Below are 26594 nucleotides of genomic sequence, written 5' to 3'. Positions count from 1 at the left end.
TTGATTTCGGCTCTGATTTTAACTATTTCCTGTCTTCTACTACTTTTGGTGTTGGTCTGCTCTTCTTTTTCTAGGGCTTTGAGCTGTAGTGTTAAGCCGTTTATTTGTTGATTTCTACTTCTTTTGTTGAATGCACCCCATGAAATTAATCTTCCTCTCAGAACTGCTTTCATAGTGTCCCAGAGATTTTGATATGATGTGTCTTTGTTCTCATTTACTTCTAAGAATTTTTTTATTTCCCTCCTGATGCCTTCTGTTATCCATTCATCATATAATAGTGTATTATTTAATCTCCAAGTATTGGAGAAGTTTCTGTGTTTTATTCTGTCATTTATTTCTAATTTCAGTCCATTATGATCTGATAGAGTACAAGGTAGTATCTCTATCTTCTTGTATTTGCTACCAGTAGCTTTGTGGCATAAAACATGGTCTATTTTAGAGAAGGATCCATGTGCTGCTGAGAAGAAAGTGTATTCGTTCTTTGTTGGATGGTATATTCTATATAAGTCGGTTAAGTCTAAATTGTTGATTGTGTTGTTGAGATCTATGGTTTCTTTATTCAATTTTTGTTTGGATGATCTATCCAGCGGTGAGAGAGGTGTGTTAAAATCACCTAGTATTATTGTGTTGTGGTCTATTTGATTTCTGGAATTGAGAAGGATTTGTTTGACGTACATGGATGAGCCAATGTTCGGGGCATAGATATTTATGATTGTTATGTCTTCCTGATTTATGCTTCCCTTAAGCAGTATGTAATGTCCTTCTTTATCCCTTCTGACTAGTTTTGGCTTGAAGTCCACATTATCTGAAATGAGGATGGATGCTCCAGCTTTTTTGCTGTGTCCGTGTGCATGGTATGTTTTTTCCCATCCTTTCACCTTTAGTCTATGGGTATCTCTTTCTATGAGATGGGTGTTTTGCAGGCAGCATATTGTTGGATTTTTCTTTTTAATTCAATCTGCCAGTCTATGTCTTTTGATTGATGAGTTCAGGCCATTAACATTCACAGTTATTATTGTGATATGATTTGTATTCCTAGTCATTGGACTCATTTTTGTTTTTTGACATGATTTGGTTTCTCCTTTATTTGGCTATTCCTTTAATCTAGTTCCTCCCGTTGCTGATTTACATCGTTGTCTTTCATCTCTTCCTCATGGAATATTTTGCTGAGAATGTTCTGTAATGCCAGCTTTCTTTTAGTAAATTCCTTTAGCTTTTGTTTATCGTGGAAGGATTTTATTTCGTCATCAAATCTGAAAGTAAGTTTTGCTGGGTATAAAATTCTTGGTTGGCATCCATTTTCTTTCAGGGCTTGGTAAATGTTGTTCCAGGCCCTTCTAGCTTTTAGGGTCTGGACTGAAAAATCTGCTGATATTCTTATTGGTTTCCCCCCTGAATGTAATCTGATTCTTTTCTCTCGCGGCCTTTAAAATTCTGTCTTTATTTTGAATGTTGGGTATTTTCATAATAATGTGCCTTGGTGTAGGTCTGTTGTAATTTTGCATATTTGGAGTCCTATAAGCCTCTTGTACTTGGTTTTCCATTTCATTCTTGAGATTTTGGAAATTTTCTGATATTATTTCATTGAATAGATTGTTCATTCCTTTGGTTTGTTTCTCTAATCCTTCCTCAATCCCAATTATTCTTAAATTTGGCCTCTTCATGATATCCCATAATTCTTGTAGATTCTGTTCATGATTTCTTACCATCTTCTCTTTTGGTCAACCTTGTTTTCAAGATTAAATATTTTGTCTTCAATATCAGAGGTTCTGTCTTCCAGGTAATCTATCCTATTGTTTATGCTTTCTATGGAGTTTTTACTTGGTTTACTGTTTCCTTCATTTCAAGGATTTCCATTTGGTTTTTTCTCAGTATCTCTAACTCTTTATTGAAATGCTCTTTTGCTTCCGTTATTTGTTCTTTTAACTGTTGATTAGTGAGTTCATTTAATGCCTGCATTTGTTCTTTCATCTCCTTGTTTGCTTCCCTGATTGTTTTAATTATGTACATTCTGAACTCCCTTTGTGACATTTCTTCTGCTGTGCTGTCATTGGGTTTTATTGATATAGTATCTAGGTTTGTTCGGGACATTTTCTTCCCTTGTTTTCTCATATTGGTCAGATGTCAATGGGACTCTGCAATATTGTAGATTTCCTCTGTTGGCTTATAGTGACCCTGTAGATTTCAAGTGTATCACCTACCAGCCATCTGTAGCCCGAAGTCTTGGATTAATTTGATAATGCAGTGCTTCCGAAGAACGCTGCCCCTAGCCCGCTACTGGTTCCAGGGAGAGAGACCTGGAGAGGTCTCTTGTTGCACGGCCCTGGTTCCAGAGGCTGGTTGTAGGTCGGAGGTCTCCACTGGCTTGGGGACTTGTGGCTGGCTCTCTGTAGACAGGCTCTCACTGGGCGATTTGCCCTGAGAAGCTAGCCTAGAGAGGCGCTTCCCGCCGGAGGGGGGCTGGGCTGCTTGGGGAAGTCCCTGGTGCCCTGTGCTGGTCACTGAAGCAACCTGCGGGGAGGCTGGAGCTGACAGCAGGGCGGGCCGGAGCTGGCCGCGCTGCTTCTGTGCAGAAGGGCTCTCACTGGGGGGCCTGTTCCAAGAGGCTGGAGGATCTGTCCCTGTGGGCGGAGCCCACCGCCAGACTGCACAGTGCTGCTTGGGGGAGATGCTATCTGCCCTGTCCTACTCTAATAAGCCACTCGAATCCTGGCCTGCCACCCAGCTGAGCTTCGCTGGGTGGGGGAGACTCACCCCATGGTTCTATCTTAGTCTGAGTCTCTCAATGCCTCCCCTTCTTGAATCCTGAGTTTTGGGACGACTGGAGATGCAGTCACCCTCTAGTCTGCCATCTTGGATAACCCCGTGGAAAAAGCCTGCAGCTGGAGGGGGACAATGCTGCCTGGAGAGGTCTCTGGCTGCCCAGCCCTGGTCCCAGAAGCCGCTTGAGTATCGGATGTCTCCGCTGGCTTGGGGACTTGTGGCTGACTCTGGGTTGAGAGGCTCTCACTAGGTGGTCTGCCCCGGGAAGCTAGCCTAGAGAGGCGCTTCCCACCAGAGTGGGCTGGGCTGCTTGGGGGAGTCCCTGGCGCCCTGTGCTGTTCTCTGAAGCAACCTGCGGGCGGGCCGGAGCTGGCAGCGGGGCGGGCTGGAGCTGGCCGGGGCGGCCCGGAGCTGGCCGTGCTGCTTCTCTGCAGAAGGGCTCTCACTGGGGGGCCTGTTCCAAGAGGCTGGAGGATCTGTCCCTGTGGGCGGAGCCCACCGCCAGAGTGCACAGAGCTGCCTGGGGGAGACGCTATCTGCCCTGTCCCACTCTAATAAGCCACTCGAATCCGGGCCTGCCGCCCAGCTGAGCTTCGCTGGGTGGGGGAGACTCATTTTAGTCCGAGACTCTCAATGCCTCCCCTTCTTGAATCCTGGGTTCTGGGGCAACTGGAGATGCAGTCACCCTCTAGTCCACCATCTTGGATCCCAAGCTTCATTTTTGAAATGTGCTATGAAAGCTGATATAATTTAATTTTCATCTAATAATTAGAAAGTTGTTTCTGTTGCCTTTAAAGTTAATCCCCCCTTTTTTATTTTTTTAACTTTTATTATTAACTTCTTTGACAGTGATAAATCTTTAAAAAATTTTTTTATACATGTATATAGGGTAATAATGCCTGTCTCAATCTACGGTCCTTCACATCCCCACTCATCCCACCCTGCCTGTCACTCCCCTCTGTACAATCCAAATTTCTTCATTCTTTCCTACCCACCCCTGACTATGAATCAGCATCTGCTTATCAGAGAAAACATTCAGATTTTCTTTTTTTGGGACAGGCTTATTTCATTAAGTATGATATTCTCCAGTTCCATCCATTTACCTGCAAATGCCATAATTTCATTCTACTTTAAGGCTGACTAATATTCCCATTGTGTACATGTACCACATTTTCTTTTTCCTTTGATCTGTTGAAGGGCATTAGGTTGGTTCCATAGTTTTGCTGTCATGAATTGAGCTGCTATAAACATTGATGTGGCTGTGTCACTGAAGTATGCTGATTTTAAGTCCTTTGGGTATAAGCCAAGGAGTGGGATAGCTGGGTCAAATGGTGGTTCCATTCCAAGTTTTCTGAGGACTCTCCATACTGCTTTCCAAAGTGATTTCACCAATCTGCATTCCCACCAACAATGTATTGGTGTACCTTTTTCCCGACATCCTTATCATTGTTTGTATTCTTGATAATTGCCATTCTGACTGGAGTGAGATGAAATCTTAGAGCAGTTTTGATTTGCATTTCTCTAATAAATGATGAACATTTTTTCATATGTTGTGGATCAATTGTATTTCTTCTTCTGTGAAGTGTCTGTTCAGTTCCTTAGCCCATTTATGATTGGGTTATTTGGGGGTTTTTTTTTGGTGTTAAGTTTTTTGAGTTCCTTATATCTTAGAGATTAGTGCTCTATCTGAGGTGCATGTAGTAAAGATTTTTTTCCCATTGTGTAGGCTCTCTCTTCACATTCTTGTTTCTTTTGCTGAGAAGAAGCTTTTTAGTTTGAATCCATCACATTTATTGATTCTTAATTTTACTTCTTGCACTTTAAGACATCATGTCCTAAGCCAACATGATGAATATTTGGGCCTACTTTTTCTTCTATTAGGCACAGTGTCTCTAGTCTAGTGCCTAAGCCTTGATCCACTTTGAGTTGATTTTTGTGCAGGATGAAAAATAGATGTTTAATTTCACTTCCTTACATATAGATTTCCAGTTTTCCCAGCACCATTTGTTAAATAGGCTATCTTTTCTCCAATGTGTATTTCTGGCATCTTTATCTAGTATGAGATAACCATATTTATGTAGGTTTGTCTCTCTGTCTTCTAGTTCGTACCATTGGTCTATGTGTCTATTTTGGCACCAAAATCATGCTGTTTTTGTTACTATGACTCTGTAGGATAGTTTAAGGTCTGGTATTGTGATGTCTCCTGCTTCACTCTCCTTGCTAAGGATTGCTTTGGCTGTTCTGGGTCTCTTATTTTTCCAAATGAATTTCATGATTGCTTTTTCTTGTTCTATGAAGAATGTCATTGGGATTTTAATAGGAATTACATTGAATCTGTATAGCACTTTTGGTAGTATGACCATTTTGACAATATTAATTCTTTCTTTAGTGTTTTGTAGTTTTTACTGTAGAGGTTTTTCACCTCTTTTGTTAGATTGATTCCCAAGTATTTTATTTTTGTTAAGGTTATAATGAATGGGGTAGTTTTCCTAATTTCTCTTGCAGTAGATTCGGAGCTTTTGTATAGAAAAGGATTTGATTTATGGGTATTGATTTTAAAATGTGCTACTTTGATGAATTCACTTATTAGTTCTAGAAGTTTTTCAGTGGAGTTTTTTGTATCCTTTAAATATAGAGTCATGTCATTGGCAAGTAGTGATAGCTTGAGTTCTTCTTTTCCTATTTGTATTCCTTTAATTTTTTTGGTCTGTCTAATTGCTCTGGCTAGGGTTTCAAGGATGATGTTAAATAGAGGTGGTGAAAGAGGCATCCCTGTCCAACTTTTTAGGGGGATGATGTTGGTCATGGGCTTAACATAGCTTTTACAATGTTGAGATATGTTCTTACTATTTCTAGTTTTTCTGGTGTTTTGAACATGAAGAGGTGCTGTTTTTGTCAAGTGTTTTTTCTGCATCTATTGAGATAATCATATGATTCTTGTCTTTAAGTCTATTTTTGTGATGTATTACATTTACTGATTTCCATATGTTGAACCAACCTTGCATTCCAGGCATGAATCCCACTTGATCATGGTGCACTATCTTTTTAATATATTTTTATGTGATTTGCTAGAATTTTGTTGAGAATTTTTGTGCCTATGTTCATGAGGGATATTGGTCTGAAGTTTTCTTTCCTGTATGTGTCTTTGTCTGGTTTTGTTATAAGGTTGATACTAGCCCCATAGAATGGGTTTAGAAGGGTTCCCTCCTTTTCTATTTCATGGAATAATTTGAGGAATATTGGTGTTAATTCTTATTTAAAGGTCTTATAGAACTTGGCTGAGAATCTGTCTGGTCCTGGGCTTTGCTGGGTTGGTAGGCTTTTGATGGTGTCTTCTATTGCTTTGCTTGAAATTGACCTGTTTAAATTGTGTATGTCCTGCCTCAGTTCGGGTAGATCATATGTCTCTAGAAATTTGTTGATGTCTTCAAGTTTTTCTATTTTATTTGAACGTAAATTTTCAAAATGGCTTCTAATTATTGTTTATATTTTAATAGTATCCATCATGATATTTCCTTTTTCTTCATGAATTTTAGTAATTTGAATTTTCTCTCTTTGTTAGTGTAACTAAGGGTTATCAATTTTATTTATGTTTTCAAAGAACCAACTTTTTGTTTTGTTAATTTTTTGAATTGTTTTTTTTTGTTTCAATTTCATTGATTTCATTTCTGATTTTAAATATTTCCTGTGTTCAACTGCTTTTGGTGTTGATTTGTTCTTCTTTTTCTAAGATGTAATGTAATGTTTCTGAGATGTAATAATGTTAGGTTATTTATTTGTTGACTTTTTATTCTTTTAATGTACGAACTCAATGCAATGAACTTTCCTCTTAGCACTGTCTTCATAGGGTCCCAGAGATTTCGATACGCTGTATCGGTGCTCTCATTTACCTCTAAGTCTTTTTGATTTCCTCCTTGATTTCTTCTTTTATCCATTCATTGTTGAATAGCATGCTGTTTAGTCTCCAGGTGTTGGAGTAGCTTCTATTTTTTATTTTATGGTTGATTTCTAGTTTCATTCCATTATGATCTCATTGAATGCAGGGTAGTACTTCTATTATTTTGTATTTGCTGAGAGTTGATTTGTGGCATAACATATTTTAGAGAAGGATCCATGTGCTGCTGAAAAGAATGTGTATTTGCTCGATGATGGATGAAATACTCTATAGATGTCTGCTAAGTCTAAATCACTGATTTTATCATTTAATTCTATAGTTTCTTTGTTTAGTTTTTGTTTGGAAGATCTATCCAGTGGTGAGAGAGGTGTGTTAAAGTCACCCAGCATTATTGTGTTGTGGTCTATTTGAGTCTTGAAATTGAGAAGCTCTTGATGGTTGTATGTAGGTGCTCCATTATTTGGGGCATATATATTTACAATTTTATGTCTTGTTGATGTGTGATTCCCTTAAGCAGTATGAAATGTCCTTCTTTATCCCTTCTGACTACCTTTGGTTTGAAGTCCACTTTGTCTGATATGACGATGGAAACCCATGCTTATTTACACAGTTCATGTGAGTGATATGTTTTTTCCCAGCCTCTCACCTTCAGTCTGTGGATGTCTTTTCCTAGGAGGTGAGTCTCTTGAAGACAGCATATTGTTGGTTCTTTTCTTTTTTAATCTGATCTGCCAGTCTTACATCTTTTGATTGATGAGTTTAGACCATTACATTCAGGGTTATTATTGAGATATGATTTGTATTCCCAGTCATTTTGGTTTATTTGGTTTTTAACTTGACCTTGTTTCTCCTTTGATTGACCTTTCCTTTAGTGTAGTTCCTCCCTTTGCTGGTTTTCATTGTCTGTTATTTTTCATTTCCTCCTCATGGAATATTTTGCTGAGAATGTTCTGAAAGTGTAGGCTTTCTAATTGGGAATTCTTTTAACTTTTGTTTATTATTTCATTTATTATTTTGTTTTTATTTCATCTTCAAATCTGAAGCTTACTTTTGCTGGATATAAAATTCTTGGTTGGCATCCATTTTCTTTCAGAGCTTGATATATGTTATTCCAGGACGTCCTCCAATTGAGGGTCTGGGTTGAGAAATCAGCCCTGATCTGAATTGGTTTCCCCCTATATGCAATGTGATTTTTTTTTCTCTCACAGCCTTTAAAATTCTATCCTTATTCTGTATGTTAGTAATTCTTATTATAATGTGCCTTGGTTTGGGTCTGCTGTAATTTTGTACATTTGGGGTCCTGTAAGCCTCTTGTACTTGATTTTCCATTTCATTGTTTATAATTGGGAAGTTTTCTGATATTATGTCATTGAAAAGATTGTGCATTCCTTTGGTTTGTATCTCCATACCTTCATGTATTCTGATAAATTTGTTTTTTTCATGTTGTCCCATATTTTTGGGAAGTTCTGTTCATAGTTTCTTACCATCTTCTCTGTATAGTCAACTTTATTTTCAAGAGTATATATTTTGTCTTCATTGTCTGAGGTTCTGTCTTCCAAGTGGTGTAATCTGTTAGTGATACTTTCCACTGAATTTTTAATTTGGCTTATTGTTTCCTTCATTTCGAGGATTTCTGCTTGATTCCTTTTTATAATCTCTGCCTGTATTTTCTCCCAATACTATACTTTATATAGAAGATCAATCTAACTATGTGGGGTTTCAAGATGGCGGCCTAGAGGGTGGCTGCATTTCATGTTGCTCCAGGACTCAGGATTCAAAAGAGGAGATATTGAGACACTTGGGACCAACTCAAAGCAGCCAGGTGACTCTCTCCTGTTGGGGAAGTGTCCCGGATGGGACGGTAGTCCCGGAACGCAGGGAACTTTGTGAAGTAGAGCTGCCGGCGAGACACCCCTCCCCCCGCTGGAGCAGTGAACTCGGACAACTGGGAGTGTCGGAGAGGAGGCGGCTCAGCACAGCGCTGGGACTTGGAGCAACCACTGGGGCTTCGGTGGCTGCCCGGGGGAAGGGCAGCGGGGAGAGCTGTGTGGACTCAGAACACCGGGGCCTGCCATGAGGAGGAAGAGGAGGAGTGCAGCTGCTTGGATTCGGAGTGACTGCACCAGAGCTACAGGCGGTTGCCAGAGGAGGAGCTGTGTGGCGAGCTGTTTGGACTCAGACCACTTCTGAACACTGGGGCCTGCCTGGAGGAGTAGGATGAGGATGAGGAGGAGCGCGATGGGTCATTTGGACTCGCAGTGACTGCACCAGAGCTACAGGCAGTTGCCAGAGGAGGAACGGCTCGGCAAGCTGTTTGACTCAGAGCGACTGCTTCTGATCACCGGGGCCTGCCCTGAGGATGAGGAGGAGGAAGAGGAGCGCGGCCGCTTGGATTCGGAGTGGCTATACCAGAACTACAGGCGGTTGCCAGAGGAGGGGCTGCGTGGCGAGCTGTTTGGACCCAGACCACTTCTGAACACCGGGGCCTGCCCTGAGGAGTAGGAGGAGGAGCGCGGCAGGTCGTTAGGACCCGCAGTGACTGCATTAGAGCTCCACGCAGCTGTTCAGAGGAGGACGCGACTGGTGAGTTGTTTGGACTTAAAGCGACCACTCCTGAACACAGGGGGGCTGTCTGGAGAAGCGTGGTGGGTCGCTTGGTCTCGAGTGGCCGCACCAGAGCTCCGGGCGGTTGCCCAGAGGACGCGTGCAGCGGGTCACGTGGATTCAGAGCCACTCAGAGCGACCGCTCCTGAACACCCGGGGGGTTACCTGGAGGTGGAGGAGGAACGGGGAGGGTCACTTCGACTCAGAGTGATTGATTGCCCAGGGCTACGGTCGGTTGGTGGGAGGAGGAGGCACGCAGTGAGTTTCTTGGACTCCTAGTGACCGCACCGGAATACTGGGCGGCTTTCTGGAGGAATGGCACGTGGTGGGTCTCTGGGACTCAGAGCAATTGTACGGGGCCCCAGGTGGCTGCTCAGAGGAGGGGCCACATAGCCAGGCGATTACGTGCAGAGCAGGGTCCCAGGATCTAGGAGGCTTCTTGGTGGAAGGGCCGCACAGAGACACGCTTAGGGGCAGAGCGAAGGTTCCAGGACTGCGGGCAGATTCTCAGAGGAGGGGCAGCCTAAGGAGATTCATCTGCGAAGGGTGAGGCTCCCAGACCAGGAGGTAGGGCCGGGCCCCTGGGAACTTTGCAGAGGAAGGCAGCCCACCTCAGGCGGTAGCTGTAAATCGAGGGGAACCTCTAGGAGGGAACTGACCAGCGAGACCTCCCCACCGAGTGAGTCTTCCCTACCAGGTGAGGTTTCCCCACAAGGACGGTAAAACCAGAGACACAGGCCCAAACAGGCCTTGCCTCAGCCCGCAGCCTAGTTCCCCTTTGGATGACCATTGGTCAACAAGTGGAGGCACCTCTGCCCACTAGCAGGGAATATACCCCACCTGAAGGCCACCACTCCTAGAGAGGCAGCTTCCTTGTGGAGCACCACATTATCAACTTCCTCCAAGACTTCAGCCTACTGAAAGCTAAGAAGGAATATATATAGAAATCTTCAGGGACATTGTAAGTCAATAGAGGAAATCTGCAATATCTCAGCGGTCCTCTGATACCTGAACAATATGAGAAAACAAGGAAAGAAAATGCTGCAAACAAATCCAGATGTTACATCAATAAAACCCAATGACAGCATGGCAGAAGAAATGACAGAAAAGGAGTTCAGAATGTACATAATTAAAATGATCAGGGAAGCAAATGATGAGATGAAAGAGCAAATACAGGCATTGAATGATCACACCAATCGACACTTAAAAGAGCAAATACAGGAAGCAAAAGATCATTAAAATAAAGAGTTAGAGATATTGAAAAAAAACCAAACAGAAATCCTTGACATGAAGGAAACAATAAACCAAATTTAGAACTCCATAGAAAGCATATCCTGTAGGATAGAACACCTGGAAGCCAGAACCTCAGACATTGAAGACAAAATATTTAACCTTGAAAACAAAGTTGAACAAGCAGAGAAGATGGTAAGAAATCATGAACAGAATCTACAAGAACTATGGGATATCATGAAAAGGCCAAATTTAAGAATTATTGGGATTGAGGAAGGCCTAGAGAAACAAGCCAAAGGAATGAACAATTTATTCAATGAAATAATATCAGAAAATTTCCCAAATCTGAAGAATGAAATGGAAAATCAAGTTCAAGAGGCTTATAGGACTCCAAATACACAAAATTACAACAGACCCACACCAAGGCACATTATAATGAAAATACCTAACATACAAAATAAAGACATAATTTTAAAGGCTGTGAGAGAAAAGAATCATATTACATTCAGGGGGAAACCAATACGGATATCAGCAGATTTTTCAATCCAGACCCTAAAAGCTGGAAGGGCCTGGAACAACATTTTTCAAGCCCTGAAAGAAAGTGGATGCCAACCAAGAATCTTCTACCCAGCAAAACTTACCTTCAAATTTGATGATGAAATAAGATCCTTCCATGATAAACAAAACCTAAAAGAATTTACAAAAAGGAAGCCAGCATTACAGAACATTCTCAGCAAAATATTCCATGAGGAAGAGATGAAAAACAAAGAAGCAAATCAGCAAAGGGAGGAATTATCCTAAAGGAATTGTCAAATAAAGGAGGAAACAAGTTGTGTCAAACAAATAAATAAATAAAATTAAAAAAATGAACCATATGACCAGGAAACCAAATCATATCTCAATAATAACCCTGAATGTTAATGGCCTGAATTAATCAATCAAAAGACATAGACTGGCAGAGTGGATTAAAAAGAAAGATCCAACAATATGTTGCCTACAAGAGACTCACCTCATAGAAAAAGATACCCATAGACTAAAGGTGAAAGGATGGGAAAAAACATACCATGCACATGGACACAGCAAAAAGCTGGAGTATCCATCCTCATTTCCGATAATGTGGACTTCAAGCCAAAGTTAGTCAGAAGGGATAAGAAGGTCATTTCATACTGCTTAAGGGAAGCATAAATCAGCAAGATATAACAATCAAACATCTATGCCCCAAACATTGGCTCATCCATGTACGTCAAACTAATCCTTCTCAATTCCAGAAATCAAATAGACCACAACACAATAATACTAGGTGATTTTAACACGCCTCTCTCAACACTGGACAGATCTTCCAGACAAAAATTGAAAAAAGAAACCATAGATCTCAATAACACAATTAATAATTTAGACTTAATGGACATTTATAGAATATACCATCCAACCAAGAGCGAATACACTTTCTTCTCAGCAGCACATGGATCCTGCTCAGACCATATATTATGCCACAAAGCTAATGTTAGCAAATACAAGAAGATAGAGACACTACCTTGTATTCTATCAGATCATAATGGATTGAAGTTAGAAATAAATGAAAGAGTAAAACACAGAAACTATTCCAACATCTGGAGATTATATGATGCTATTATAATATGCTATTATATGATGAATGGATAACAGAAGATATTAGGAAAGAAATTAAAAAATTCTTAGAGGTAAATGAGAACAAAGAAACATCATATCAAAATCTCTGGGACACTACGAAAGCAGTACTTAGAGGGAAATTTATTTCATGGAGCGCATTTAATAAAAGAAGTAAAACTCAACAAATACACGACCTAACACTACAGCTCAAAGCCCTAGATAAAGAAGAACAGACCAGCACCAAAAGTAGTAGAAGACAGGAAATAGTTAAACTCAGAGATCAAATCAACAAAATTGAAACAAAAGAAACAATTCAAAAAATTGACAAAATAAATAGTTGGTTCTTCGAAAAAATAAACAAAATTGATAAACCTTTAGCCACACTAACAAAGAGAAGATGAGAGAAAACCCAAATCACTAAAATTCAGAATGAACAAGGAAATATCACAACAGACACGAGTGAAATACAAAACATAATTAGAAGCTATTTTGAAAATCTATACTCCAACAAAATAGAAAATTTCGAAGACATCAACAGGTTTCTAGAGACATATGAATTGCCTAAACTGAACGAGGAGGACATACACAATTTAAATAGACCAATTTCAAGTACTGAAATAGAAGAAGTCATCAAAAGCCTACCAACAAAGAAAAGTCCGGGACCCGATGGGTTCTCAGCCGAGTTCTACAAAACCTTTAAAGAAGAGCTCATTCCAATACTGCTCAAAGTATTCCATAAAATAGAAGAGGAGGGAACCCTTCCAAACTCATTCTATGAAGCCAATATCACCCTGATACCTAAACCAGACAGACTCATCAAGGAAAGAAAATTTCAGACCAATATCCTTAATGAACATCGACGCAAAAATTCTCAACAAAATTTTAGCAAATCGCATACAAAAACATATTAAAAAGATAGTGCACCATGATCAAGTGGGTTTCATCCCAGGGATGCAAGGTTGGTTCAACATCCGGAAATCAATAAATGTAATTCACCATATCAATAGACTTAAAGTTAAGAATCACATGATTATTTCAATAGATGCAGAAAAAACATTTGACAAAATACAGCATCCCTTCATGCTCAAAACACTAGAAAAATAGGGATAGTGGGAACATTCCTTAACATTGTAAAGGCCATTTATGCTAAGCCCATGGCTAATATCATTCTAAATGGTGAAAAACTGAAAGCATTCCCCCTAAAAACTGGAACAAGGCAGGGATGCCCTCTTTCACCACTTCTATTCAACATCATTCTTGAGACTCTAGCCAGAGCAATTAGACAAACCAAAGAAATTGAAGGGATACGAATTGGAAAAGAAGAACTCAAACTATCCCTGTTCGCTGATGACATGATTATATATTTAGAGGAACCTGGAAATTTCACCAGAAAACTTTTAGAACTCATAAGTGAATTCAGTAAAGTAGCAGGTTACAAGATCAATGCCCATAAAGCCAATGCATTTTTATACATAAGTGATGAATCTTCAGAAAGAGAAATTAGGAAAACTACCCCATTCACAATAGCCTCGAAAAAAATAAAATACTTGGGAATCAATCTCACCAAAGAGTTGAAAGATCTCTACAATGAGAACTATACAACACTAAAGAAAGAAATTAAAGAACACCTTAGAAGATGGAAAGATCTTCCATGTTCTTGGATAGGAAGAATTAATATTGTCAAAATGGCCATACTACCTAAAGTGCTATACAAATTCAATGCAATTCCAATTAAAATCCCAATGATGTACCTTACAGAAATAGTGCAAGCAATTATGAAATTCATCTGGAAGAATAAGAAACCCAGAATAGCTAAAGCAATCCTTAGCAGGAAGAGTGAAACATGCGGTATTGCAATACCAGATCTTCAACTCTACTACAAAGCAATAGTAACAAAAACAGCATGGTATTGGTACCAAAATAGAAAGGTAGATCAATGGTACAGAATAGAGGACATGGACACAAACCCAAATAAATACAATTTTCTCATACTAGACAAAGGGGCCAAAAATATGCAATGGAGAAAAGATAGCCTCTTCAACAAATGGTGCTGGGAGAATTGGAAATCCATATGCAACAGAATGAAACTAAACCCCTATCTCTCACCCTGCACGAAACTAAACTCAAAATGGATTAAGGACCTCGGAATCAGACCAGAGACCCTGCAGATTATAGAAGAAAAAGTAGGTCCAGATTTTCAACATGTTGGCTTAGGACCAGACTTCCTTAACAGGACTCCCATAGCACAAGAAATAAAAGCAAGAATCAATAACTGGGATAGATTCAAACTAAAAAGCTTTCTCTCAGCAAAGGAAACTATCAGTAATGTGAAGAAAGAGCTTACAGAGTGGGAGAATATCTTTGCCAATCATACTTCAGATAGAGCACTAATCTCCAGAATCTATAAAGAACTCAAAAAACTCTACTCCAAGAATTCAAATAATCCAGTCGAGAAATGGGCTAAGGAAATGAATAGACACTTCACAGAAGAAGATCTACAAGCAATCAACAAACATATGGAAAAATGTTCAACATCTCTAGTAATAAGAGAAATGCAAATCAAAACCACCCTAAGATTCCATCTCACCCCAATTAGAATGGCGATTATCAAGAATACGAGCAACAACAGGTGTTGGCGAGGATGTGGGGAGAAAGGTACACTCATACATTGCTGGTGGGGCTGCAAATTAGTGCAGCCACTCTGGAAAGCAGTGTGGAGTTTCCTTAGAAAACTTGGAATGGACCCTCCATTTGACCCAGCTATCCCACTCCTTGGCCTATACCCAAAGGGCTTAAAATCAGCATACTACAGAGATACAGCCACATCAATGTTTATAACTGCTCAATTCACAATAGCCAGACTGTGGAACCAACCTAGATGCCCTTCAATTGATGAGTGGATAAAGAAACAGTGGTATATATATACAATGGAATATTACTCTGCCATAAAGAATGATAAAATTATGGCATTTGCAGACAAATGGATGAAATTGGAGAATATCATGCTACGTGAGATAAGCCAATCTCAAAAAGCCAAAGGACGAATGATATCACTAATAAGTGGATGATGACACATAATGGGGGGGAGGGAAAGGTTAGTGTTAGGGTTAGAGTTAGGGTTAGGGAGGGGGTCAAGTATGGCGGAAGGAAGCACTGTATAGAGGGAAAAGAGGGGAGGGAGGGGTGGGGGGAAGGGAAAAAATAACAATGAATCAAACAACATTGTTCTATGTAAATTTATGATTACACAAATGGTATGCCTTTATGCCATGTACAAACAGAGAAACAACATGTGTCCCATTTGTTTACAATAAAAGAGAGGAGACCTCAAAAAATAAATCTATGTATTTTCTAAACTCCATCTCTGACATTTCTTCTACTGTGTTGTCTATGGATTCTATTGTTGGACCATCTTGTTTTCTCATGTTATTTGTGTGTCTTCATATGTAGTGGTATGGAGCTGAGGCAGTACAGATTCTACCCTGTTGTCTTTTAGTGTTGCCGAAGGCCTCCAGTACTTTTCCTTTAAGGGGCAGACCAGTATTAACAGCACTCAATGGAAACGATATACCACCTTAAACCAAATGGCTCCTATGAAGGCGTTTACAGTTTTGTCACAGTAGACAGAAATGAAGGGTTCAATTATTGTCTACAATATAAACAGTAAGTTTGCTAAAAGGGGTTACCATTTCAAATGATGGACAATGAGGGAACAGAAGTAGTGTAAGATGTGATGTTTATGAGGGAGAGGGAGAGTAGAGTGATGGAAGAATTAATAGAGGATGACTGTTAGTATGAGAGAAGTGAGAAAAAGAATCCAGAGAGACAGGTGGGTGAGAGAAAAAATATGTACAGATTATTTTTAAAAAGTAAAAATATAGGAATGAATACACAACAGAACTGTCATACACTCTTCAGACATTCCATTCCTCAATAAATCAATGCATGAAAAATATTTGGATTCACCTTTCGAGTTTAGTATCTATTATTATGCCTATTTTATGGTGGGGAAAATGAGTCCCTAAAATGACATATGTGATATTCAATATCACTTAACTGTTTGGGTACTGATGACACTGGGATTCAGCATGGGCAGTCTTTCTTCAAAGAAGTGACTTTTTAAAATATATAAAGTCTCTGGAAGAACAGTTAATTTTAGATGCATGTTAAAATGTTATATATGTGTGTTTTGTAATAAAGAATGAAATTGGAAGTGAGAATATATACCATCCTGACAGACTGAACCCAAACGAAATACTTTTTGAAGTTCATATTAACAAGGAAAAATAAATAAATGCAGAAAATATATTCAGAAAAAAATATTTTGAATTCAAAGATGGTAGAGGTGTGAGACAGAGGGTCAAAAAAGGAGGAGAGTTTCAATGGAAAATTGAATGATTGCTTTCAAAAATTTTCTCAACTTCCCTTCTCCACTGATAGTTGGGGTTGTCTGAAGTTTGATGTTAGCTCCAGTCCAGTGGGTGCCTGTCCCGTTGGGGAGGTGAGCTGATAGGCAGATGCCCTCACACCCTCTTATAGTCTTCCCACCTGTTGTAGATGGCCCCTTCCATCCCTGCACACCTCAGGACTCACTAAGTTGGAGAAAGCCCAATTTTCTCCAGTTTCTTTAACCTGTCCAGTTTCTTTAACCTGTGCTTTCCCCTGGGGAAGTGCCCCTCGTCTCTGGCTTTCCACAGGCTTGCCAGACCCAGACTGGCCCACATAAACTTAGCTACAATCCGATGGACCTGGGCTTCAGTTTCCGCACACACTGTCTTGCTGTGGTCCCAAGATCTCCATGCCCTTTAAACTTGTAGAGAGACCACCAGGCATATGCTCACACAAAGGAGCAACCCTGCAAAGAGGCAGCCAGATGGCAACCACTACCACACCAAGCAGAAAGAGCTCAGGTGCAACCAGACCTGCAGGTTCCCCAATGTATCTTTAGGCCTGAGTCTCCAGACTGAGGTGACCACTCCCCAAGATGGCAGCAGCTGCGGTGGCAAACCTGAAGTTCCTGGCTGTTGTCCCCAAATGTCGGCAGCCATGTGTAACCAAACCTGCAAGTACTGTGACAATGAATTTCCAGGCCGCAGGCAATTCACTGGTGGTATGCGCATGGTCTCTAGGCTAAGGGTGGACTACCAGCCAGTGGATGTTGGGCAGTGGGAGATGGGTAGGTGAAAGATGGGTGATGGGCAGGCAAGAGGCAGGCAAACAGGCAAATGGCAGATGATAGGCAGCAGTCTGTGAGTGATCTGCACTCAAAAACAGGCAATATGCTGGCAGATGACAGGTGATCTCGATGGACAAGTGGGGTAAACAGTAGGGGATCAGTGAGCAGTGAGGACTGTCTCACAGAGAAACATTATTTCCTCTGCTTGAATCCTTTTACCATGGTAGCTCTCAGCGTAAGACGTACTGTTATTTCAGTCTGGGTTTTCTAGCAAATCAGAAACAGTAGGTTATACTATTTTTGCTTATTGATGTTACATGCTATTTACTTACGTGATATGACCTTGCTGAACACATTTACTAATTCAAGGATTTTTTTTTTTTTATATTTATTGGAATTTACTACACAGGCAATCATGTCATTTAAAACTAGGGAAAGTTGTATTTCTTCCTTTCTGGTCAGTATTTATTTCCTTTTGTTGCCTATATAATGCTTAGAACTTCAAGGATTATACTGAGTAAGAGTGGTGAGAATGAACATCCTTACTTGTTCCCTAACTTATGGGAAAGCATAAGTATAATGTTAGTTCTTTGTAAACATTCTCTATCAAGTTGCAGAAGTTTCCCCTTTATTCCTATTTTTATGGCAGTTTTTTTTTCATGAAAGTGTGTTGAATTTTGTCAGATTTTTCTGCTTTAATTAATTGATTTGATCATATGATTTTTCTTCTTTAACCTATTAATATGATAGATTACATTGATTGGCTTTTTAATACTAAACCAGATTTGCATTCCTGGGATAAATTTTACCTGGTTATGGTACACAATTCATTTTACTAAATTTCCTTGGGTAATATTTTGCTGAGTATCTTTGAATGAGGAATACTGGCCTGTAGTTTTATTTTTTTAACTGCCCTGGCCTGGTTTTAATATGAGGGTATTACTAGCTTTATAAATTGAATGAGAAATGTCTTCTCATCTTATTTTTTGGAATAGGTCATGTAAAATTGCTGTCAATTCTTTTTTCCTGACCTAAACACTATTTAAGTTTGTTTATTTTTATTATAAATTAGCAAATTATATATATATATATATATATATATATATATATTTATGGGTACAAAATGATGTTATGATTTGTGAATAAAATGTAGACTAATTATATGAGGCTAATAAACATATCCTTCATCATCTCAAATGTTTATCATTTTTGTGGTGAGAACATTTTTAATTTACTCTCAGCAATTTTGAAATGTACAATATGCCTATTATTAGCTATATTCACCATACTACCCAATAGATCTTTAAAAGTAACATATCCTAAAAATCTATTCATCTCATATAACTGAGACTTTGAACACTTAGACAATCATCACCCAGTACCATCCAGCCCCTTTATCTGGGGAGTGTCATCCTACTTTCTGATTCTAAATTTGAATTGATTGAGATTCCAAGTAGAAGTAAGAACATGTGGTACAGGTTGAAATGCTTGGGACTAAAGTGTTTTGGATTATTTTTGTACTGTGGGATATTTTCATAAGTACAATGAGATACTATGGGGACAGGACCCAATTCTAATAAAAAATTCATTTATGTCTCACAAATGTCTATGTTTCATATACATAGACTGAAGGTTATTTTATCCAGTATTTTAAGTGCATCTGTGTTTTTACTGTGACCCATCACATGAGGTCAAGTGTGGAATTTTCCACTTGTGGCATCATGTTAGCACTTAAAATTTTGGATTTCAGATTTTTACAGTTCTGAAACTCAACCTGCATGTGTCTTTCTGTGCCAGGCTTATTTCACTTAGCACAATGATTTTTAATTCTATCCACATTGTCACAGAACAATAGAACAGAATTATTTAAGGTTGAATAGTATTCCATTACGTATACATACCACATTATCTATTTCCAGTCATTTGTTGATGAACACCAAAGTCGATTCCATAACTTAACTATTGGGAATACTGCTGCAATGAAAATGAGTATGCAGGTATCTCTTTGACATATAGATTTCAAATCTTTTGGGTAAATACTTAGAGGTAGGATAGTTAGATCCAATAGTACTTCTATTTTTAGTTTTTTGAGGAAACTCCATACAGTTTTCCATATGGCTGTACTAATTTACATCCCCATCAACAGCATAGAAGGGTTCCCCTTACTCCACATTCTTGCCACCACCCTTCTTTTGTCTTTTTGATAATAGCCATTCTGACATGTATGAAGTGATCTTTTTGTGGTTTTAAGTTGCATTTCCCTAATGATTAGTGATATTGAACATTTTTTCATAAACCTGTTGGTTATTTATATGGTTTCTTTTGGAAAATGTGTATTCATGTCCTTCACCCATTTTAAAATATTTTTTCTTTTATTAGTGCATTATAGATATACATAATAGTTGGGTTTTTCTTGACAAAATCATACACACATGGAATTTAATTTACTCCATTTCAGTTCCTGAAGGCCCCCTTTTCCCTCTTCTTCTCCCTCCCTCTATTCTCCTTCCTCTAATCTACGGGTCTTCCTTCCACTAATTTATTTATTTATTTTTGATTGGTACTTTATAGATATACATAAAGATGGAATTCCCACTATGATTTATTTATAGATGCACATAGTGTGATTTTTGTCAAATTCATTCCACATTTCCTCCCCTTTCTCATCCCTCTTCCCTCTTTCTGGATCTCCTCCTTCTACTCCACTGACCTTCCAAATACCTTTATGATATCTGACTGAACCCTTGTTCCTTTATTTTGCTCTAGCTTCCACATATAAGAGAAAATATTTTACCCTTGATTTTCTGAGTCTTCACTTAGCATGATAATTTCCAGTTCCATCATTTACTAACTGGGTCATGTGGTGGTTCCATTACTAATTTTTTGAGGACTTTCCATATTACTCTCCAGAATCGTTTTAAATTTAAAGTACCACTAGCAATGTATGAACATACTATTTTCTGGGCATCCTTGCCAGCATTTATTATTATTTGTATTAATGATAATTGCTATTCTGAGTAGAATAAGATGAAATCTTAGTGTTGTTTTGATTTGTATTTCCCTGATTGTGAGGGGTGTTGAATATTTTTCATATGTTTGTTGTCCATTTGTGTTTATTATTTTGAAAAAAGTCTGTTTAGTTCTTTTTTTAAATTTGTTTTATTTAATTACGCATGACAGTAAAATGCACTTTGATATATCATATATAATGGAGTATAATTTCTCATTCTTCTGATTATACCTGATGTAGAATTTCACCAGTCGTATAGTTATATACGTACATAGGGTAATAATGTCTGATTTATTCTACTATCCTTCCTATCCCCATATTCCTTCAATCCCTTCTACCTAAAGTAATTCTAGATTCTTCCCCAGCCATCCCCCATTGTGACTTAGCATCCTCATATCAGAGAAAACATTTGGCTTTTGATTTTTTGGGATTTATACCTAATTTTTTTTGCCACTAATATAATAATTACTATAGTTTTATCGTATAAATTGAAACCAGGTAGTGTGATGACTCTGGTTTTGTAGTTTTTGTTCATGATTTCCTTGGTTATTTGGTTTATTTTCTCATTCAATATTTTGTTATAAATAATTTTGCATCATAGTTTGGTTGATATAGACATTTTAATAACACTGATTCTTCCAATTCATGGACATAAGATAGTTTTCTATTTGTTTTTGTCATTTTTAATTTCTTCTGTTAACATGTTCTAGTTTTTAGTGTACAGATATTTTACCTCCTTGGTTAAATATGTTCCTGAACTTTTTTTTCTTTTTTTTTTTTTTGTGGCACTGGGAATTGAACTCATGATACAGTATATATGAAGCAAATGTTCTATCACTAATCTATATGCCAGCCCTTGGATATCCAAATGCTACTGATTTTTGTATTCTATGACTTTAGTATATTTATTAGTTCTAAAAACCTCTTAGTGGAATTTTAAGGTTTCCTATGTAAAAGAGCAGGTTGTCAGAAATCAGTGACAATTGCACTTCTTTCTTTTTTCTTGGCCCCTTTTTTTTTCTGTCAGCTAATTTCTTTGACAAGGACTTCCAATACTGTGTTGAATACAGGTGGTAAGAGTGGACATCTTTGTCTTATTCTTTCTCTTAGAAAAAAGACTTAGTTTCTACCAGTGAGTATAATTGTTAGCTGTGTGCTTGTCATATACAGCCTTTATTGTCTTGAAGTATGTTCTTTTTATACTTATTTATACTTAGTTGATTGAGAGTGTTTTTATCATGAAAGGAAAATGAATTTTGTCAAATGCTTTTTCTGCATCTAACAAAATTGTAGTTTTCCCCCTCCATTCTATTGTGATATATTTTAAATCAAATTTATTGTTTTTTTTTTTTTTTATTTTTGTACCAGGTATTGAACCCAGAGGCACTTTACCACTGAGCCACATCCCCAGCCCTTTTTAGTATTTTATTTAGAGACAAGGTATCACTGTTGCCTAGGGCCTCACCAAGTTGCTGAAACTGGTTTTGAACTCACAATCCTCCTATCACAGTCTCCTGAGCTGCTGGGATTACATTGATTTTTATATGTTAAACTGTCCAGACAGCCCAGAATTAAATCTACTTTTCTTCTATATGTAGATATCCAGTTTTCCCAGAACTGTTTGTTTTAGAGGCTGTCCTTTTTACTTTCTTTCTCCTTTCTCTTTCTTTTTTTTTTTTTTTGGATTCACTTTGTTTTTTTCCACAGTTTTATTGGTGCATTATAGTTGCACATATTGATGGAATTTGTTGTTACATATTCATACATGCACACAACATAACAATATAATCTGGCTAATATCACTCCGCAGCACTTTCCCCCTCCCTCCCTGCCTTCCACCCGTCTTTTCTTCAATGTTCGTTTTCAGCACGTTTGGCAAGAATCAGATGATTGTATCTGTTTGTCTCTTTGTCTTCTACTCTTTTCCATTGGTCTACATGTTTGTTTTTATGTCAGTATCAAGGTGTTTTTGTTAGTATGGCTTTTAGGTATAATTTGAAGTCAGGTATTGTGATGTTTCCAGCATTACTCTTTTCGCTAAGTATTGCTTTTGGTGTCTGGGTCTTTTGTTCTTCCATATGAATTTATGTTCTAAGTACAGGATCATATCACCTGCCAATATGGATTATTTGGCTTCCTTCTTTTCTACTTGTGTCCTTTTTATTTCTTTTCTTGTCTTATTGTTCTTGCTAAAATTTCAAGTACTATGTTAAATAGGAGTGGTGAGTGTGAACATACTTGTTTTCTTCTTGATTGTAGATGAGATGCTTTCAGTTCTTCCCCATTCATGATGTCAGCTTTGGGTTTATCATATATAGCCTTTATGATGTGGAAGTACTTCTATCTTGAATTTATTTAGGATTTTTATGTTGAAGGGTGTTTAATTTTTGTCGAAGGCTTTTTCTACATCTATTGAGATTTTTGTCCTTGATTCTATTTATGTGGTGTATTACATTTATTGATTTGCATATGTTGAACCATCCTTCATCCCTGGAATAAAAATAGCGTGATCATGGTATATGATCATTTTTAAAAATTTATTATTCCTTTGGTACTGAGGATTTAATCCAGGGGCTATCATTGAGCTATATACCCCAAGCCCTTTTTCATTTTTATTTTAAGACAGGGTCTCACTAAGTTGTAGAGACTGGCCTTGAACTTGTGATCCTGCTACCTCAGTCTGCCAGTCACTGTGCCCAGCTGGTATATTATCTCATAAAATATTGCTGAATTTGATTTGCAAGAATATTATGAAGGATTTTTGCACCAGTGTTCATCAAGGATATTGGTTGGTAATTTTCTTTCCTTGATGTGATTTTAGCCAATTTTGGGAGTAGAGTGACATTGGCTTTGTAGAATGAATTTGAAAGCATTTCTTCTCTTTCTATTTCATGGAATAATTTGAGAAGCATGATGTTAGTTCTTCATTAAAGGTCTTTTAAAATTCAGCAATGAATCTGTCTGGTTCTAGACCTTTCTTTGTTGGGAGGTATTTTATTTAGTTTTTGCACTGAGGGGAACAAAATATTTGATAAGAACAACTTAGGTGAGAAAAAGATTTGTTAGGCTCATGATTTTAGAGTTCTCAGTCTATCTGAGGTTTCAAAGACCTCAGATGACTGACTTCATTGTTCTGAGCCCCAGGTGAGGCAGCACATCATGGGTCAAGGTCTCAGTAGAGGAAAGCTACTCAGCTCATGGTGTGGTCAGGAAGTAGAAAGAGAGAAGGGTGTCAGAAAGAATGATGCACCCTTCCAGGGCACATCCCCAGTGACCCACTTCCTCCAACCACCTGCCTACAGTTACCACCTGGTCCATTCACACTAGGAGGTTCTGATTAGGTTACAGCTCTCACAATCTAATCATTTCCCATGCCTGAATTAATACAGGAACTTTTTGGGGAGACATCATATCTAAACTATAAAAAGAGATTGTTTTAATTACTGCTTAATCTCATTACTTTTGATTGGTCTGTTTACATTTTCTATATCATCTTGGTTCAATTTTAGTAGTTTGTATATGTCTAGAAATGTATGTATTTATTCTAGATTTTCCAATTGATTGGAATATAAATTTTTAGTCTTTGATGATCTTCTGAATTTCTGTTTTTTTCCCTTTTTTCATCTCTAATTCTATTAATTTTGATCTTCCTTCTCTTTCTCTTGGTTAGTTTAGCCAAAGGTTTGCCAATCTTTCTTACCTTTTCAAATAACCTTTGTTTTATTGATCCTTTGTATTATGTTATTCTGTTTACCATTAATTTCAGCCCTGATCTTTATGATTTCTTTCCTTCTGCTGATTTTGAGGTTGACTTGTTCTTGTTTTTCTAAGACACTGAAATACATCATTGGGTTATTTATTGAGATATTTCTGATTGTTTTATCAGCTATAAACTTCCTTCTTACAGCTGTTTTCACTGAATCCTACAGATACTCTATTTTGTGTTTCTATTCTCATTTGATTCTAGGAATTTTTAAATATATCGAGCCCCCTTTTCTGCATGTATTTGCATCATTTCTGTATTTTTTCTTGTCTTTCTGATAAGATGAATCTATTTTGGAGAAGGTTCCCTGAGAAACTGAAAAGAAAGTGTTTACAGCTATTATTATATTCTGCATGTGTTTGTTAAGAACACTTGATCTGAAGTATAGTTTAACTCTGTAGTACCTTGATAATTTTTTGGTCTGGATGACTTGTCGATTAGAGTGGTGTATTGAAATCAGCCTCCATTATTGTACTGTGTTTTATCTATCCCTTTATGTTAAGTAATGTTTGTTTTCTGAAGTTGGATGCACCAACATTTGGGGCATAATTATTTACAATTGTTTTGCTGGATTGTTTTCTTTACTGATATGGTGACCTTTGTCTCTTGTGACAAATTTTGACTCGAAGTCTGTTTCATCATGTAAGAGAATAGTTACTCCTTCTAGCTTTTATATTCAGTTTGCATAAAATATCATTTTACAGTCTTTCACTTATAGTCTGTGAATGTCTTTGCCAGTAAGATGTGTTTATTGCAGACAACATGCAGTTGGATCTTGTTTTTTAATTCAATCTGCCAGTCTGTCTCTTAAATGAAAAATTGGGATCATTTGCATTCAGTGTCATTATCGAAAAGTATGTATTATTTCCTATATTTTTGTTTTATTTCTGTTTGATTTGTTCCTAATTCTCATTTGCTTATCTACTCTTCTAGTGAGATTTATTTTTTCCCATGTTCTCTTATTTATTTTTTCCTGTATGTTGGATTCCTGTAAACATCTTCTGCATAGCTGCTGGATTAGTGGTCATGAATTCTATTAGTTTATGCTTTTTTGGAAGGTTTTTATTTTTTCTTCAATTTTGAAGTATAACTTTGCTGAATATAGTAGTTTAGGTTGGCATTCCTGTTCTTTCAGGGCTTGAAATACATCATTCCATGCCCTCTCTGTCTTTCTACTATCTGTCATTATACTGTCTTTCCCATTCCCATCCTTCTTTCCTCCCCCCAAACTCCTCCCTTTCCGATCTGACGACCACCCCCCCATCCCATGATGAGTCAGCATCTACAAATCAGAGAACATTTGATCTTTGGTTTTTGGGGATTGGCTTATTTCACTTAACATGATAGTCTCCAGTTCCATCCATTTACTGGCAAATGTCATAATTTCAATAGATGAATTGTAGAAATCTTAATATCTCTTAACCATCCCCTGTTTATAGTATAATTGTCTTAAATATTTCCTCTATGTATATTTAGAACCATATTAAACAGTGTTATAACTTTTGCTTCCATTATCAAATATAATTTAGAAAACTCAAGAGGTTAGTCTATTAAATTTATTCATATTTTTGTTTATCATATTCTTTCTTTTTTGATGTACCAAGGTTCCTCCTTTTAATTTTTGGTTGCTTAATATCTGGTCAATGAACTTTCTTTAGCCATTCTCTTAGGGTAGATCTGTTAGCAACAAATTATCTTACTTTTCCTTATCTAAGAATATCCTGATTTTCCCTTCACTGATGAATACAGGGGATCCTGGGTTGACATTTTTTTCTTTTAGCACTGGAAAAATGTTATGCCATTTTCTTATGGCCTCCATGGTCATTCGAATTGTTTCTCTTATAAAAAAGTTGTTTTCCTCTTGCTGATTTCAAGATTTTTTTTTTTTTTTTTTTTTTTTTTTTTAGTTTTAAAAAGTTTGACATTGATCTGTCTTGGGGTAGATTTCTTTGATTTATCCTGTTTTTAGCTTCTTTAGCTTCGTGAATCTCTGGTTTTGTGTGTCTTTTGCCAAATGTAAACTGTCTTCATTCTCTTTCCCCTTGGGACTCCAGACACAAATACTATATATATATATATATATATATTAAGGAGTATATAACCTGACTTTATTAAATTTAGGCAACAATAATTTAAAAGATAGAAGAGTCCCATAATATATGAAATGAAAAAAAGTTCATAAAATAAATGAAGGAAACTGATCAATGGTCAGTCAACATATAATACAGTCAACTAACAAACAGGGCCGAAGGGATCAATCTAAGTCATGCATCACCTTCCATGTAACATATTGCCTTTTTTTCCCAAACATAAAGGCAGATCAATCTAAACTAGCTCCATTAACTGTCTATCAGTTTATACTTCCAGTGAAATTAACATTTAAATTAAACAAGCCTTAATGACTCATGCCAGCACCAATTTTCTACTGGTTAAGGAATTTACCAGGTGATGTTCACATTTAGGCAAATGTTAGCATTACAGCAAGCAATATCTTTTCAATTATTGACTTCAAGATAATACTGAG

At 37.6% G+C, this 26594-nt stretch overlaps 1 protein-coding gene across 1 annotated transcript in view; it reads left to right on the top strand.

Moving 5' to 3' along the window:
• Positions 1-26594, top strand: part of DNAH14 (dynein axonemal heavy chain 14) — a gene marked incomplete at its 3' end in the record, with an annotated part of 400436 nt that overhangs the window by 29760 nt on the left and 344082 nt on the right. The window lies entirely within an intron of this gene.

The sequence above is a fragment of the Sciurus vulgaris genome, assembly GCF_902686455.1.
Source record: "Sciurus vulgaris genome assembly, chromosome: 12".
Lineage (NCBI taxonomy): Eukaryota > Metazoa > Chordata > Mammalia > Rodentia > Sciuridae > Sciurus > Sciurus vulgaris.
This window is presented reverse-complemented; position numbering and strand designations above follow the sequence as displayed.